The sequence below is a fragment of the Podarcis bocagei genome (assembly GCF_964188305.1).
Source record: "Podarcis bocagei genome assembly, chromosome: 2".
NCBI lineage: Eukaryota > Metazoa > Chordata > Lepidosauria > Squamata > Lacertidae > Podarcis > Podarcis bocagei.
Window position 1 is genome coordinate 65,307,805 of NC_138126.1, and position 16,893 is coordinate 65,324,697.

The window sequence follows — 16,893 nt, forward strand, 5'->3', positions numbered from 1 at the left end:
AAACAAAACTCCTGATATCATAATGCCATTATACAAAACTATGATGTGGCCATATTTGGAACACTGTGGACAGTTCTGGTTGCCTTATCTCAAAAGGGAAATTATAGAGTTGCACCACAGTCTGACTGGGGCTGATGAGAGTTCCTCTGCTATCCAAAAGATCCTGATTAACTCATTAATAAGTCCCTTGTCTATCCTGAGCAAACTTTGCACTAGATTTCTATGAACTTAAAAGGTCATATGAAACCCCATTAAATTTCTTCTGGACCTTTAAGGGGGGGGACCCTAAACCTTAAAAGTCTTATTGGTGAACAGTTTGCAGCTATAATGATAAATACTGATAGGTCAAGTTTATTGTTGAATATATATTATATTATATTATATTATATTATATTATATTATATTATAATTAATGTGTTAATTTTTGCAAGTTAGATGACTCACACATTTGTTTCATTTCTAGATTTTGGGCAATTTAAATTAAAACAAACACAAATACAAACATTTTAGCTTGTCACAAATCCTTCACACAGTAAAAGATTTACAACTTTAAAGGGACTTGAAGCCCACATTTATTTTAAATTACAGGGAGATCAAAGGCTAGCTGGGGCAAGTGATTTGAAATGCATAAGGAATCTTAGGCCGTGGATCTTCTCTCCCCCGCACCCCTAAAACTACAAGGTGTATTTTGGACAAACCACTTGACTGCTAATGAACCACAAACATGGCTCCTTAATTTGCATTCAGTACCAGAAGAGACCAGCTTCTAATGAGCACTGCTGGTCACCCTTCCACAGCTGCTGAAAGGCGCTTGCTATTCCTCCGGGGAAGCCGCGACTGGGTAAATCCTCAGGCTTTGGATGGCAAATCACATTGTGCTGCATACCTCTGGCTCCCGTTTCCATCAGCGATGCTCTTGCATTCTGCCTGCCATCTCCATAGGAATCAAAAGGGCAGCAGGGGTCCTCAGATCCCCATACTGTACACACAGAGAGATTTTAATCCAATTATGCAGCTTCTGCTCAGCAAGAGATGCTCCCTCCTTCTCCCCCCCCCCGCACTTTCTCCATTTGCTTTCAATAAAGAAGCTTAATATGTTTGGGAACTTTCCAGAGCTACAGAATCAGCCCTTGACCAAGAGAAAGCAGCAAATCATGGCATGTGTTTAAGTGATGGGGTGGAAATAGCATTGTGATTTCAGAAAATAAAAATGAAATAAATAAAACAGAACCTTATTAAGCAAGCTGTATTTCAAAAGAGGCCTCGATTATTCTATAGCTAAAGACTCTACATAGCCTGTCTCTTTAAAAAAAAAACACCACACACCTAGTAATGGACAGTGCAATCCTATATGTGTCTACTTAGAAATAAGTAACACTGAGTGCAGTGGAGCTTACTCCTAGATAAGTGGGTGTAGGATTGCAGCCATAGGCACCAACAGAGCCCATGAAGCATTGATTTTGTTACTTAACAGAATTAGAAATGCCATCTTGCACCTGCCTTCTTAAGCTTGAACAGATAATGAATACTCATCATAAAAACCATTAAGGAAGCTCCCTTTTATTGCCAAGATCCTGTTATCTTTAAAGTGTTATATGTAACATGCACACATGCTGAAAAAAGCTACAGAATGTTAACTCTGTTCTAAGAAATGGGCCAATTTACTGCACCTCAGTTGTGGGCAGTATAAAGCCCTTGGGCCACACACAGCACTGCCCCATAGCGCATACAGCCTGTGGAGTAAAAAAAAGGTAAGGGATTGTCAAGATAAATGGATCTTCTGCTTTCCCTTGAGGACTAGCAGGTAAATGGTGGCTCCATCCCTCTTGAAAGGGGGAATTCCACATTTTACATGCTGGATTTTAGGTTATTCCACCTAACAGAATATCCAAAAAGAGGTCTTAAAACCCCCTCCAAGAGGCCTTTTGTGGATTGCATCCTCAGTAGGAATGAGGGAGAAATCTGATTCAGTCCACATTTAAAGATGAATCTACCTAGTCTAAGCCATTCTGAGAAATGGAGCACCTCCATACTTTGAAATTCACACTTCAAGGAATGTGAATGCAGTTCTTCAGCCAAGTAATGTGTACAGAAGTACATGTAACTGGGGGAAAGTGTGCATAAAAATCCAGGTGTTAGTGACACCGACGTAACAAAAAAATAAATTCTATTAGGAGAAATTGCTTTGCAAAAATGTGCATCTTAAGGAAAACTGCATACCATCCTGTGTACCTGTATATTAGTGCTAGATGTACTAAAATGCTGGTGTATTTTCACAAGGACTTTTAAAAGAAATATTTCAAACTGATGTGGAAATGTGGAGGACAGAATTTTAGACTGAAAACATGAGAACATGATGTACGTAAATGGAAAATGATTTTCCCATCCCTAATCCTTAGTTGTAATGAGACTTGGCTCCTGGCTATTTATTAAAGCAACTGTTGAAGGAGAAAAGGGTTGAACGTCCACCAGTGTTGCGCAGCACATGATAAGACTAGGGAGAGAAGCAATTTTCGTCAATTTCCCCTTCCTTTTGTACCTCTCTAAATTTGGACAATTCCCAAAAAGAGGATCCCCCAAAAGAGCAGATTTAGGGGCATGAGGGTGCTGAGGGTTGCTTCCCTCCCCATTCTGCCAACAAAAGCCTTACCATCAGCTGAGTGATGCTGCTGGATACAACCCAATATATATTTCATACATGTTAGTTTAACAATTTTGGAAATGAAACAGTTCTTTTAAAATGCATTGCCCAAGTTTTACAGCTTACTTCATTTTAATTGCTCATTGTGCAGAGGGACAGGGCATTAGTTGTTTGGAGCAATTTTGCCATACAACTTCTCAAAGTACAGACAATTTTTGTACTGCCATTAGAGCAATAAATGCTTTCACTGCCTCCAACTCTGTAAATCCCTAAACATCACAAAAAGCTATGAGTTTCTTCTGCAAGAGATTAGAGATGGGACTTTTGTAGGTCACAACTGGGAACACTAAGAAGAGGTTTTCTACCATTTGCTTACTTTTTTCCTTTTCTCTTTTAATAGTTATTTTTGTGAAATGGATATCCTGAAAGAGGGGGAGAAAGACAGCAAGAAAGTAATCAGTTTTCACTATGAAGACCTGCTTCTCTTATTTCAGAAAGAGTTTTTGAGTTACTATCAATGAAAAATGTGTGATATAACCAAATAAAGTAGTAGTAGCAGCAGCAGCAGTAGTAGTAGTGATAGTAGTAGTAGTAGTAAAGGTAAAGGGTAAAGGGACCCCTGACCATTAGGTCCAGTCGCGGACGACTCGGGTTGCGGCGCTCATCTCGCTTTATTGGCCAAGGGAGCCGGCGTACAGCTTCCGGGTCATGTGGCCAGCATGACTAAGCCGCTTCTGGCGAACCAGAGCAGCGCACGGAAACGCTGTTTACCTTCCCGCCAGAGCGGTACCTATTTATCTACTTGCACTTTGAAGTGCTTTCGAAATGCTAGGTTGGCAGGAACAGGGACCGAACAGCGGGAGCTCACCCCATCGTGGGGGTAGTAGTAGTAGTAATGCTAATAATAATAATATGTTGGAGATGATTTCAAGTGATTAATTGCTTTTTTAAAAAAAAACTTATTCCTGCAACCAGAAGACAATAAAGACCATACAACTATTCATGGGCATGTATCTTTAAATGTTTATCTGCATTTGTGGCATATAATATATAGGTTATATATTTACTCTAATGTAATGCACACCTTTTTTGGCCAAATTACATTGTGAAAATTAGGGTGCGCATTAGATTTTATGGTGCATTAGGTTTGAGTAAATACAGTATGTAGTGATTACACTGCCTGTTATATACAGGGTGAGTCTTTTAAAAGAGGCCCCATGGAACATGCGTACTCTGTATCCATGGGACCTCTTTTAAAGGACTCATCGTGTGTGTATTTTGTGTGTGTGTGTGTGTGTGTGTGTGTGTGTGTGTGTGTGTGTGCAAAGAACAATTCTGAAGATATGGGTGTTGGCCCTCAGAATATTTTAAAAGAAATTAACTATTTTGCTGGGTTTCGGTCAAATTATTTTTCTTAGGCATGGAAAATGGAAGCTTGCATCAAAGTTGAATGCTAAAAGGCAAACAGCATGCTCATCTGAATTTTCCACAGCTTCCCTTTCTTAATTCATTGGTTAGTTCATTGTGGGAAATGGGAGGAAGGAGTCATAAGACCAACTCCTTACTCTACAGTAGCCTGTCCAGCAATCAGCTCAGATGGGCGGCAGATGGGGCTGGCAAGATGCTGCAAGCTTTCAGACTGCTCCCAATGGCTTATAAGGAGGAGTTGTGGAAGCCAGAGAGAAGTCAGAGACAACCAAGCAAGCAACCACCCTGAATCTGGGTGGGTACAGCAACCAGTAGGGAGAGGTTATCTGGGCTATCTTCTTCCCCCTGCCTCTGTGTTTTCTTACTTCTGTCTGGCAATAAAATGGCTGATCTGCCCAGTGACTGCCTTCATAAGAGTCAAAAGCTGCTGATTCCCACCTGCCGTGGAGTAGGGGAGGTTGGAATGATTGAAACTGTGGTGGTCATGCATAGTGGGAAGAGATGCAAAGGAACTGAAGCTAAAAACTAAGTTCTCAGAGCTAGGCTAGAATTCAGAAAGGGTGGAGCCCAGGGCAGACCGAACAACAAAATACAGGGGGAAACCTTTAATCTCTCAGTTTGATATGACATTGTTATGTCAAGTATTCTTTGCATTGCATTTTCCCTTTTCTCCTCCAACATGTAATTTATTTCAGCTACCCATGATGTGATATCATCTTGTGCCTCTTTACACTTTTTTTCTTACTTGCCACAATAGTTTCCATGTCTGAAGACACAACATTGCTTCCCCACCCACCAGTGACAGCCGGTGTCACAGAGAGAGTGGGTGGGGAAGAAACAACATTATGCCTTGGAAAAATAGAATTATATGTTTCAAGGAGAAAGGGGAGATATCAAGGATAACAGGGAGATGTCATTCTCCAACCACCACTGCATATCTGTCATAACATGTAGTTTGGCCTTTACGATTAAGCTGGTGAGATGTAGAGATGTTAGAGTGTTGGACTTGGACCAAGGAGATCAGGGTGCTCCTACTCAGCCACAAAGCTCACTGTGGGCCAGTCACTGTCTCGCAACCTAACCTACCTAACAGGAGCGTTGTGAGGATGATTGGGCAACCATATTAGGGACATATGCAGGCCCTGAAACAAAACAAAACCATTTGTCTACTAGCTAGCACTGCCACCAGTGTCATGTCTGCCTGTCCTTTGAGTAGTCCACATAAGTACAGTACAAGTTGGGGCCTGCCAGAAACCAGAGATTTCAAAGGTTTTCTGAATCACTGTGGATGAACATTCCTTTCAAGAACGTCTGTGTGTATACCTGTTATTTTCCACATCTTGTTTTGCTTTCCATGGAAACGGCTTTCCTCATTTTGGCAGGAAGAGGAAAGGAGGGTGTTGCCCACAGGGTCTTACTGTTCAGTCCCGTTTCCCATTGGCGAAAAGATTGGTTAACACACTCCTTTAAAGCAGGTATCTCACTCTATGACACTATAATTAACCATTATTCCTAGTCACTCTGTGGGTGTTTTGATATCCTCTTCCTGTTGCCTTACAGAACTAGATTCAGAAAGTGGCAGAATTCTCTGAGGACAGAAACACATATGTTGCTATTAACTCCAGTCAAGTCTAATCTTTTGGAAAAGAAAATATCTGCCCTTTTGAACACTGTTCTTGGGTTTTGAATCAGACACCTTTCTCCCATACCACTGCTTCTTAAAGAGAAAGGCTCTTGTGGTGTTGTGTCAAAGCAAGAATGGCCATAATTTAAAATGACAGCTCTAAGGAGCCTCAGTATCCCTAATAGCATCATTAATTTCAAGGGGAAGCCTAAAGTGAGGTATTCTGTAACCTGATCTCTTCCAATAAATCTACCTTCAGAAATTCTCTTGAGCCCCAAAGCTTCAGCTGCAAGAAAGTGCATGGCCTCCCTTGCAGGTTTGGCATGGGGGGCTGAGGTGGGATGCCAATACCTGAGTGACAGCAGCAAGCACATATTAAAATAACAGCAATTTTAATGAGTAAGCTTGCATTTTTCATGTGGGCTTGTCTGCGCAATTTCATATCCCTGGTGAGCAATTTTCTGCCACTGGAGCTCTACTGCAGTTGCAAACCATTAATGGAATAATATTTTCATTGAGCCGCTCTATATGAATGGGGCATTTAAAAAATGTATCCATTAATGGTGGTAGATATCAGTTATATGCTACCATTAAGGGTCTTGGAAATATTATTGCAAAGGTGGTTCTCCTCTGACATATCTTCTCTAGACCAGGGCTGAGGGGAAATGAACTGAAAGTTCTATTTGTTTGGTTCTTTGTGAAGTTGAAATTTTAAAGGTTGACCCTGAACTTCCCAATGCAAACATTCTCATGTTTGGAGTTTAGAGTTTAGAGGAGAACTCAGCCCCTTTGTCGAATTCACATTGGGGTTGCAATTCTATCCCTGCTTCTTTGGGATTAAGCCCCATGGAGTTCAACAAAACTTAGTTTCAAGTAAACCAACAGATAAAATTATAGGCTTGCCTAAGATGCAGATATTGTAATGGAGCTTCTAAGTGACTGTCAATCAGAACAAGAAACATGTCACAGATGTGGAAGTTCCAGTATGTGCACAAAACTCTGCATCCTTTTTCAGCAGAGAAAGCTGAACTACATGCACACTCCTCTATACAAGCAAATTCTCCATGGAAATTAAAAGGGAACTCTGCAGATACAGGAGCTCTGTGTGAACCTCCCTGTACTCATGATCCTCTGGGTCATAAGAACATAAGAAAAGCCCTGCTGAATTAGCCCCCAAAGCTATCTGTTTCAGCATCCTGTTTCCCACAGTGGTCAACTAGATATGGTCAAAGCGAGTCATTCTTGTTTAATGCCATTGGTCTGGTTCCAGTTCCATTAAAACCACTAAATTTTTCAAATTCCATTTAAAAATACATCCTACACCCCATAAATAATATCATGAGTTTTACAGTCATTATGATGAAATTAACAAAACAGGAAATACTAGTGAACAAAAATCAAATTTTGAAATTAAGAAACATAAAAATGGTAAGTGTATTTTAGCTTTAGCTGTAGTAAGTAGATATGGTTCAGACCCCCATTTGGTGCTTTAGAAACCATTATCAGATACTTGATCTGAATGATCTTTGTCTCACTTCCTCCCCTTCTGGCCCCCATTCACTATTGGAGAATCAAACAATGGCTACAGCATCTTTTATTTTTATTTTTATTATTCATTTCATTTCTATACCGCTTTATATTTTTAAGAACAAATCTCAAAAATCTTTTCTTTTTGGCAGAAGTCAATGAAATTTCAATGTGTGATAAGCCCTCTAGAACAGATAAATCCTGCCAAATCACAGGTAAATAGGACCAGGTGCTTTCATGCTGAGCACCTTTAAATTTTGATTATAGTCGTACCTTGGTTTTCGAACAGCTTAGTTCTCGAACGTTTTGGCTCCTGAACACCACAAACTTGAAAGTGAGTGTTCTGTTTTGCGAACTATTTTTGGAAGTCGAACGTCTGACAGGACTTCTGCAGCTTCTGACGGGGCTTCTGCACACTTTGGTTTTCAAACGTTTTGGAAGTCAAACGGACTTCCAGAATAGGTTCCGTTTGACTTCCAAGGTACAAATGTATTATGATGATGATGATGAAATAATAACTTTTTTCAGCCGGAGGGCCACTTACCAGGAGCCAAACCCCTCTCTATTCTCCATCCTGTCAAGCGAGGCATTTTATCACGATTCAAGAACTAATGTCAGACAGACAAAACGCTCCAGAAGGGTGGAAAGCAGAGCCAGAGGGGGATGTGGCCTGGGGAAAGAGTGTAGCCTGCATGGTGGATGTGGTCTAAAAAGACCGGGGGGGGGGACTTTATGAAGGCCCCACCTGAAGCGCCTCATCTCTGCTGTAAGAAGAAGATGGAATGCCATGCTGTATCACCTCTTGCCTATCAATTCAAATGATCATGACACCACTGGCTCTTTTTCATTTTGGTAAGAAAGTGTTGTCTTTCCCCTCCACCTTTGCATATTTAGAGCTGAGTAAGACAATATACATGGCACGCGGGTGTCGCTGTGGGTTAAACCACAGAGCCTAGGACTTGCTGATCAGAAGGTCGGCGGTTCGAATCCCCACCACGGGGTGAGCTCCCGTTGCTCGGTCCCTGCTCCTGCCAACCTAGCAGTTCAAAAGCACGTCAAAGTGCAAGTAGATAAATAGGTACTGCTCTGGCAGGAAGGCAAATGGCGTTTCCGTGCGCTGCTCTGTTTCACCAGAAGCGGCTTAGTCATGCTGGCCACATGACCTGGAAGCTGTACGCTGGCTCCCTCGGCCAATAAAGCGAGATGAGCGCCGCAACCCCAGAGTCGGCCACAACTGGACCTAATGGTCAGGGGTACCTTTAAGACAATATACATGACAGGGAAGAAAATGAAATTTTGCTATGCTAAGTTCATGCTTGCTTCCAATGTTAAGGGCATAAGAAAACAGCCTTATGGTGATTCAAACCACTGGCCCATCTAGGATAATATTCTCTACACTGATTGGCAATGGTTCCCATGGGTTTCAGAGAGGAGCATTCCCCATGCATACCTGGAACATTTCTCTTGCAAACTATATGTTGTCTTCCACTGAACTACAAGAGCACAACTTAGCCTAAGCAGTCAGAACCTATTGAATTTGCAAAACACTCCCTGGGAATTTTAGTAAATATTGAGGTTCCTGTGAGTTGTAAGCATGAAAGACTTAAGAAAATGGAACCTTTGAAGTGCAGCTTCCAATAGCCTTCCAATAGCCAGTTTGGATTGGGGGGGGGGAGAGAATCCTCATTTGTTTTTTGGCACCGTGTGTCTGCTTTTCTTTGTCAATAGTTGTAAGTGGATGTCTGGAGCCAAGTGCACCTTATTTGGCGACATAGAAGTGATTACTTCTTTATTTTAGTAGCAGACCCTTGAGGAGCATAACTGAGCTGAGATGAATTATGTGCAGAGCAATGGAGGTTTAATGAATAGAAGGCCAGTGGAATTCAATTGCTGTTGGCACATTAGCACACTTTTTCCTTTGCAAAGTAACTTGTATCATTTTCCGCACATTAAGGGTAAAAAGGGCCCCTTCCACGTTATTTAAGAAGTTTGCTCATTTGAAAAATATGCTTTATAGTTAAACCTGGGTCACTAAGGTGATCTCTCCTTCTCTCGCTCTCATACCTTGACACAAAATCCATATTCAGAATACCCTTTCTCTGCCATGCACATGTATAGCATTATTTTTATTATTATGACTTCATTTCATTTGTTCTCTAAAAAGCATTTGAATAGAAATCAGGGAATGAAAAGGCCCATGCTGATGGATGTGAATTTCAAGGCAACAAGTGATTAAAAAACCCCTCAATTCACACATCATAAGAGCCCCCAGGCCTGAGGCTTCCCATCCCAACATTAAAGAATTACATTAAACATAATCAGTAGCTTGAAAATCTGAGTAAACCCAATGGCTTGAAGAACCTGCTCGTCTGAATGTCATATCCATAAGAAACTATCATTGTCTATTTTGTTGTGTTTTAAATATATTGTAAACTACGTTGAGAACCTGGGTTAGTAGATGGGGCATAAATTTTACCAAAGCACAACAACACTTTACTAGAGGATGGTGAGCTTTGTTTCACTCACAAATACTCCAGAAAACCAAAGACCTGTTTGAAAGGTTCATACTAGCTTGTGGATCACTTAATAAGAACATGTTTTACAGATGTATACTGTTCTAAGTAGTGGTGTATGTATGGAAATACAGGTTTTCATAATGTATTTTCAGGGGTCTCCAGGGAAAGTTCTTTTTCCTCAGTATGGGTTTGGGTTATCTTTGTTTCTAGAATGTATATGTGATAATTATGATAATAATACTTTTTATTTTAAAAATACTCCCAAATTATAAACAGTCATGTGGCTTAATGGGCTTGCATAGAAAGGTGTTAATAAATTAATCATTCCCCAGTCTTGTGCCCTCTGGATATTTTGGACTATAAGTCCCATCAGCAGCAGCCAATACTGGGAACTGTAGTCTAAAACATCTGGAGGGTACCAGAGTGGGCCAGGCTGATATAGAAAATGACCATCTTAGAGACTGTAAGTTGTGGATAAGCAAAGAACCTGTGGCAGGATAAAATTGTGAGGAAATCTGAGGAAAAGATTTTGGACAACTTTTGAAAGTAATCCAATAGGGCTCGGTTGCCACTAATTTTTGCAAGATGACAAACTTTGCTGTGCCCTTGGCTATTTTTTACCAAACTTGGGATTCGTTGTTCAGTCTGCCATACAAGTTTGTCAAAGGCTTACACTCAGGCACATATATATGTGGCTTCAATTATCTCCTCATGTTTTCATGATCGTTTTGATAATACAAAAATAAAGTTTATGCCAATGATGTGATTCTCTTTTGAGCTGTGATATGGCTGATAAAAACATACACACAAGAAGAAAAATAGGGTGATGGTAGAATGAATGGATGATTTCCCCCTGTGACTTAGTAAACAAAATTTGAAGAGAAACTGTTATATGAAATATTTTTCCTTACAGTGAAGAGTAAAATAAATTAAGTTAATGATAATATTTATGCTATTCTGATATTTATGTGATTGTTACATTTAGCTCTTCCATATTGTTTTCTTACTTGTATACTAATAGCAGCCACTGGCCCCACCTCACCCACCAAATTCCCATGTGCTCCTACAAGCACAAACTGCTCTACAGATTTTTTGGCCCTCAGTCTACACCACACTGATTTGCCTACACATTGAGATGTGTGTCAGAATCACATTCCAGTGTGGATGAGAATGTGCATTCCATAAAAACTAATGCAGCATGGCTAGAGCAGCTGAATTGGAAAATGTGTAAGAATAGTCAAGAACACCTCTCTAATGGAACCAGAAGACACCTTCTCTGGCAGAAAAGAGTTTTAAGGCGTAGCTAGATGTTATGCATGGAGAATGCACAGCTGCCATTAAACCTTATCTGCCTTGTGTGATTCTCAGGTAACATTTACTAAAATGTGAGGTTAGTGCATTCAGCGACCCTCACCCCCTGGAAGCTGCAGACAATGAAATGCAGCAGAGATAGAAAAATGTTGCACACACTGAGGTCAAGCGTCGAGGGCCTTCTGGCGGTTCCCTCACTGAGAGAAGTGAGGTTACAGGGAACCAGGCAGAGGGCCTTCTTGATAGTGACACCCGCCCTGTGGTATGCCCTCCCATCAGATGTGAAGGAAATAAACAACTATCTGACTTTTAGAAGACATCTGAAGGCAGACCTGTTTAGGTAACTTTTTAATGTTTGATGTTTTATCGTGTTTTAATATTCTGTTGGGGGCCACCCAGAGTGGCTGGGGAAACCCAGTCAGATGGGCGGGGTATAAATAAATTATTATTATTACTATTATTATTATTTACAATAACATCACAGATCCTCACATAATATATAGCTAGGCCTTATACTGCTGCCATCACCAAACCACTGAGCAAGTGCTTGAAACTTTACAGTTTCACGTGTGTCAGACAATTCAGCAGTGGTAGCAGTACCTTTGGTTTTTCTTCTTATGGTATTTCTACAAATTATTTCTACTGGAGGCTGGGTTGCATTATTTTGTGTACTTTGGCAAGGAAATAACAGGGAACATTGTGATGTGAAAGGTAGAGCTATGTGTGTGAGGACGAGTATTGTGGGGCAGGGGCAGCTAATTATGTACTTGAAGAATTAGGAAAGCCAGACTTGTGAATACAGTGGTACCTCGGGTTAAGAACTTAAATCATTCTGGAGGTCCGTTCTTAACCTGAAACTGTTCTTAACCTGAGGTACCATTTTAGCTAATGGGGCCTCCCGCTGCTGCCACGCCGCGGCCATGTGATTTCTGTACTCATCCTAAAGCAAAGCTCTTAACCCGAGGTACTATTTCTGGCTTAACCGAGTCTGTAACCTGAAGCGTCTGTAACCCGAGGTACCACTGTATTGGAGAAAGGTGGGAAGACCATTTTCAGGCAACCACTGTATAGTTACATCCATTCTTAAGGAATCTATAATTTAAGATGTCTATAACTGAGCATTTGTAAAAATGGTTTACCTTCACAGCTATGCAATGGAACATTAGAAGAAAGGATGAAGATGTCACTCCAGATGAAACACTTGGACCAATAAGAACCTTGGAGTAAACAGAGCTGCCAAGATGGCTGAAGTACCATTCTGGGTCTTTGGTACTGTCAAAATGCTTCTCCTTTCCCTCCTCCCACGCACTCATCTCACTTCATTATGAGCAGCCCAAAGAGCTGTCATGGACTCTCTTAACACATACACACACCACTCCCCAGAGCTTGGTAACTACCTTGCATTGTCTCTTTGATAGGCATGTAAGAAACAAATGAGGAGGAGGAGATGCCTGAAGGGTCCATTAACATTGTTAGGTTAGATGCGCTGACAATAAGTCGATTCTTTTTGACATGACTGTCGCAGTAATGAAGGTATGTTTCTCAACGACTCTCCTTAATATAAGATAAGATATGGATGGCCCGTGTTTTTTCTCTGACACACGTCCAGTATATCAAAGGGTGGCAGAAGAAAAGGTTTGCTTATTGACACACTAATAGGAGATAAAAGTTTAAGATTAATAGCAACGCTGCCTTTGTCTGTCCCGTTCCGTTTGGTGGGTCCTCCAGAGAATGGAAAATTCACTGCTCTGGCTTCTGAAAAGCAAAGGGAACAGAGAAGAGAAGAGGGATGCATGGAGGCCACAGTAAAAGGTCCTCCTTTCCCCCAGAGTATAAGGAAAAGGCATGCAGAAGGAAAATGTGTGTCTTCCTGAATGTCATGCTACATTCCATTCTCCGTCTATGACTCTGGTATTTAGATGGGCTTTTTGTAAAGAAGGAGCATGGCACAAGAATGGCTGAGGACTTTGTGTACATGCACTGGCAGGTAAGCGTAGTTTTTCCTCCCCCTGCGTTAAACCCAAAATGAAAGCAATAAATGGGATGTTATATAGCCTTGGAGGTCGAACAAGAGCTGTAGCCTTGGGATTAAAAGAGGTGCTGCTATTGCATTTCTCTTCTATAACCCCTTTCCCCCATGCCTTAGGCACAGGCATCCAGACACCAAATGATCTATTTTTCCAACAGTGTGGGAAATATAATGTCTGCTTCAATATGTCTGTGGGTCTAAGAGACTTATGAGAGGGGCAAAGCTTCATGTTATGTCCCTGTGCATGGGGGGGGGGGGGGCTCGGAGATAACAGGCTTGAGATTTCCCTGTCAGCACTGAATGAAGCTGTTCCATTCCAGGGATTGAACCTGAGACCTTACGCATGAAAGGCAGACACTCTGCCACTGAGCAATGTCCATGCCTGCTAAGAAAACCACAGATCTTAGGCTCTTACTCTGGGCTTTTCTAAACTACTAGCAGACAGTCTCCAAGTAACCTTGGAGTCTACCTGTCCTCTCCTGACTCCTTGTTTGCCCCAACCTTGGAGTGCACAGCACAAGCAGTGAATCTCGTGAGAGATATAGCTTGGGGTGTCTTCAAGAACCCACCAAATTCCAGCATTCACACTTATGAGGCTTCGAAACAAAGGAGGTAGGAAGTGGGAGGGGATAGGATAGAGGGGGGGAAGCATAAACTTAGCATCCAGTTTTATCTAAAGCAAGCAATTTAAAAGGTGCCACACTAATGCTGGGAACAGCATGGATCTTCTGAGTGGTATAAGACCTTGGAACGGACTAGACTGCAATTACTCAGGGTCTTCTTGAATCCTGGCTAGAATCAAAACATGGATCTATTATAAACTTTATACCTCCCAAGAAGTCACTAAGATATACTGCTAAGTTGTAAACCTACAGGACCAAAATGAATTATCATAACTATAAATGACCTGCTTCTAGAGACAAGCCTCCAGGGTGGCGGCAGCTAGAAATCAATCAAGGTGGTTTTGGAGGAGCTTAGCGACATGGAGATGATTGGGCAAGTCCCCTAATTATTTCAGCAGCATAAATATTTGCATCTGCTGATTATGATTTTTATGCTATCGATTTTCATTAGCAAGATCCCTTGCAATCCACCTTCCCTCTCAGAACCACTTTGCCTTTTAATAGACACACAAAGCCATACAACATAGCAGCTCATAAATGGATATGATAATACCTCAAAAGCAGATATGAACATACTGGATTATACAAGCTTATGCTAAGACATCTTTGATCAGCTTTGTATATTGTCATCATCATCATCATCATCATCCACTTCTACATTGGGTGTAATCCCGTTTGCCTTCCCTAGGAACTCAAGGAAACTTTCTGTTCCCCAGACCCAATTTCTCCCTCTTTTTCTGAGAGAATTCAGGGCTCTTCATATAAATTACCTAAGTGATCCTTGTGAGAGGAGTTGTTAGGCTAGCCTGCTGCATCAAGCCAAAGATCCGTCTAGTCCAGCCTCCAGTTTCTTGCAGTGACCAATCTCATGCTGCTGCTAAGCCCACAGGTAGGACAGGAGGACAATATCCTTCAACTGCTCTTGCCACTTCCCAGCAAGCGGCGTTCAGAGGTATACACTTCTGAACCTGGAACCAGCAATCATGTCTAAAGGAGTTCTCTGGAGTGGTCTACAAACCATAAATTAGCTCAATAGTGATAAGGTGCTTTAGTTTGAGTGTTTGAATCTACTGCCAGTCAATTTCATTGGGTGACCTTGAATTCTGTTGTCTTGGGGTGGGGAGAAAGAATATGTAACTATTGAAGACACTTTTGTTTATTTTATTTTATTTTTTTTTACCTTTCCATAACATTTATATATATTTTTTTCAAAATATTTTTTATTACATTTTTCAGATACAGATATAAAGTCAGATATAAGAAAGAAGTAACAGAAAACAGAAAAAAGAAAGAAGAAATCCAACATTCCAAAACATTTTTTCATAACCAACCGGACTTCCCCACATCTCCCTCACCCTGCATTCTTTACAATAAAAATATCAGCAAATTATTACCTTGTTTCATGCATTCCTTTGTACTTTTCAAATATTATGTTTTGAGTTTAAGATACTTATTATCAATTTACTTATACCTTAAATTAGATATGATATTACTTTAAACTTTAACCCTTTCATACTTATAACTTAAATTCCTGTGTCTCCAAATCCTGATTGCTGAAGCTAGATTTCCCAAATCATGCAGATTCTTAACATTCATATAACTTGTAATATTTTTGTAAATAGAAGACACTTTTGTTTAAAAAGGCTTTCCACGAAGTCATATTTTGGACTATTAATTCTACAATGGTAGAAATGATTTTATAGCTTTTAGTTTTTGAACCCATGATTTATCTTATTTTTATCTTCTTGTGCATTGCTTTGGTAGCTGTGAAGTGATTTATAAATCTGCAAATAAATGAACAACACTAGTTCTGCCCACTTTCTTCACAATATGCATAATTTTATAAACCTTTACCATGTACACCCTTTCTGACATTATTTTTGTTCCTAAACACAGAAGCTCCAAATGCTTTGGTGTTCCAATTCCTTGGTCATTTTGGTTGCCTTTTTCTGGAAGCTCCGTTGTAAGAACTGTCCATTTCCATTTACTCCTACATTTATTTTGTTGTGTAGAGTTCTCCTGCCCTACTTTTTAGTCCCAAAGGGCTGTCACAGCTGCCTACAAAAGATTTGCACAAAACGTTCTCATTTAAGTGTAGTACCAGGAACATAAATGACATGATGTCCATATGGTGCCAGGTTTATCCAGTCAGCAAGCCCACTAAGGATCTCGTAGGCAAGGGATTGGGACCGAAAAGCCGGAACTGTTTCAGCCCATGATGGAGGCATGTCTACATAGCACTTCCTGTTCTTTAAGCAATCAGTGATTCGTAAGGGAAACTATCTTCCTATCCCATGACTGCGAAATTTTCTAAATAGAATTCCTTTTTTTAGTTCAACTCATAGTGCTTTTTCAGGAGATGACTGCAACAAAGCAAAGACAATCCACAGATATTCACATGCACAAGAAAATAAGAATAAACAAAAAGAAATGTGAGCACTTAAAGCACGTTATCATTTTTGTTTTTATATAAATCATGGGAACTTTTATATTTACTTGATGCTTTATAAGCATCTAAATGTGTGTAGCACTTGACGGAGCATGGAGAGTGGATGGATATGTGCAGCAGAAATATTCGTTGTAGATATCATGGCATGCCTCATCCATAATAAGATTTTTTCCAGATGCTTCTGAAAATTGCTGAATGGAAAAAATCTCACTTTAAACTAGTACATAATGATTTCCCTTATTTATTGCCTTCAGTTTCCTTTCCATTTTGGCGAAAAGAGACTAAAGTTTTTCTTCTTAATCCAGGTTCTGAGAACATGTATGCGTGCATGAATGTAACACATCCATGAATATAAGGAAGCATTTTAAAACGGGTAGCTGACATGGCATCCACCAGATGTTGCTGGACTGCCACTCCCATCATCCCTCTCCATTAGCCACACTGATAGGCAACATCTGGAAGGCTGCACATTGGATACCTCCACCCTTTCAGAATTCTGCAAAGCCTTGTTTATCTAGACCTCTCTGGCCTGGATCTTTCAACATACTGTACAGCTCTTAAATAAATCTATTGCTTTCTACCTTCACAGTCCTTCACCTAACCTCTTACCTCCTAAGCTGAGCAGAGCTCACAGGCCGCTTACAGAATTCCACCTGAGAAATAATATAATAATCTCCTAGTATTGTTGATTGCTTGGGGATTCAGAAAGGTTTGTCAAGAACCTAGCAGACCACAGTGTAGGGCT

The 16,893-nt window shown here is 40.6% G+C and overlaps 1 protein-coding gene and 1 long non-coding RNA gene across 3 annotated transcripts in view; one reads left to right on the forward strand and one right to left on the reverse strand.

The window, feature by feature from the left end:
• Positions 1-16,893, reverse strand: part of LOC308582124 (uncharacterized protein) — a 155,310-nt gene that overhangs the window by 18,381 nt on the left and 120,036 nt on the right. The window lies entirely within an intron of this gene.
• Positions 12,297-16,732, forward strand: LOC308582141. Its single transcript, XR_014005512.1, has 2 exons — positions 12,297-12,580; positions 16,454-16,732. It is a non-coding gene; the product is annotated as an uncharacterized lncRNA (long non-coding RNA).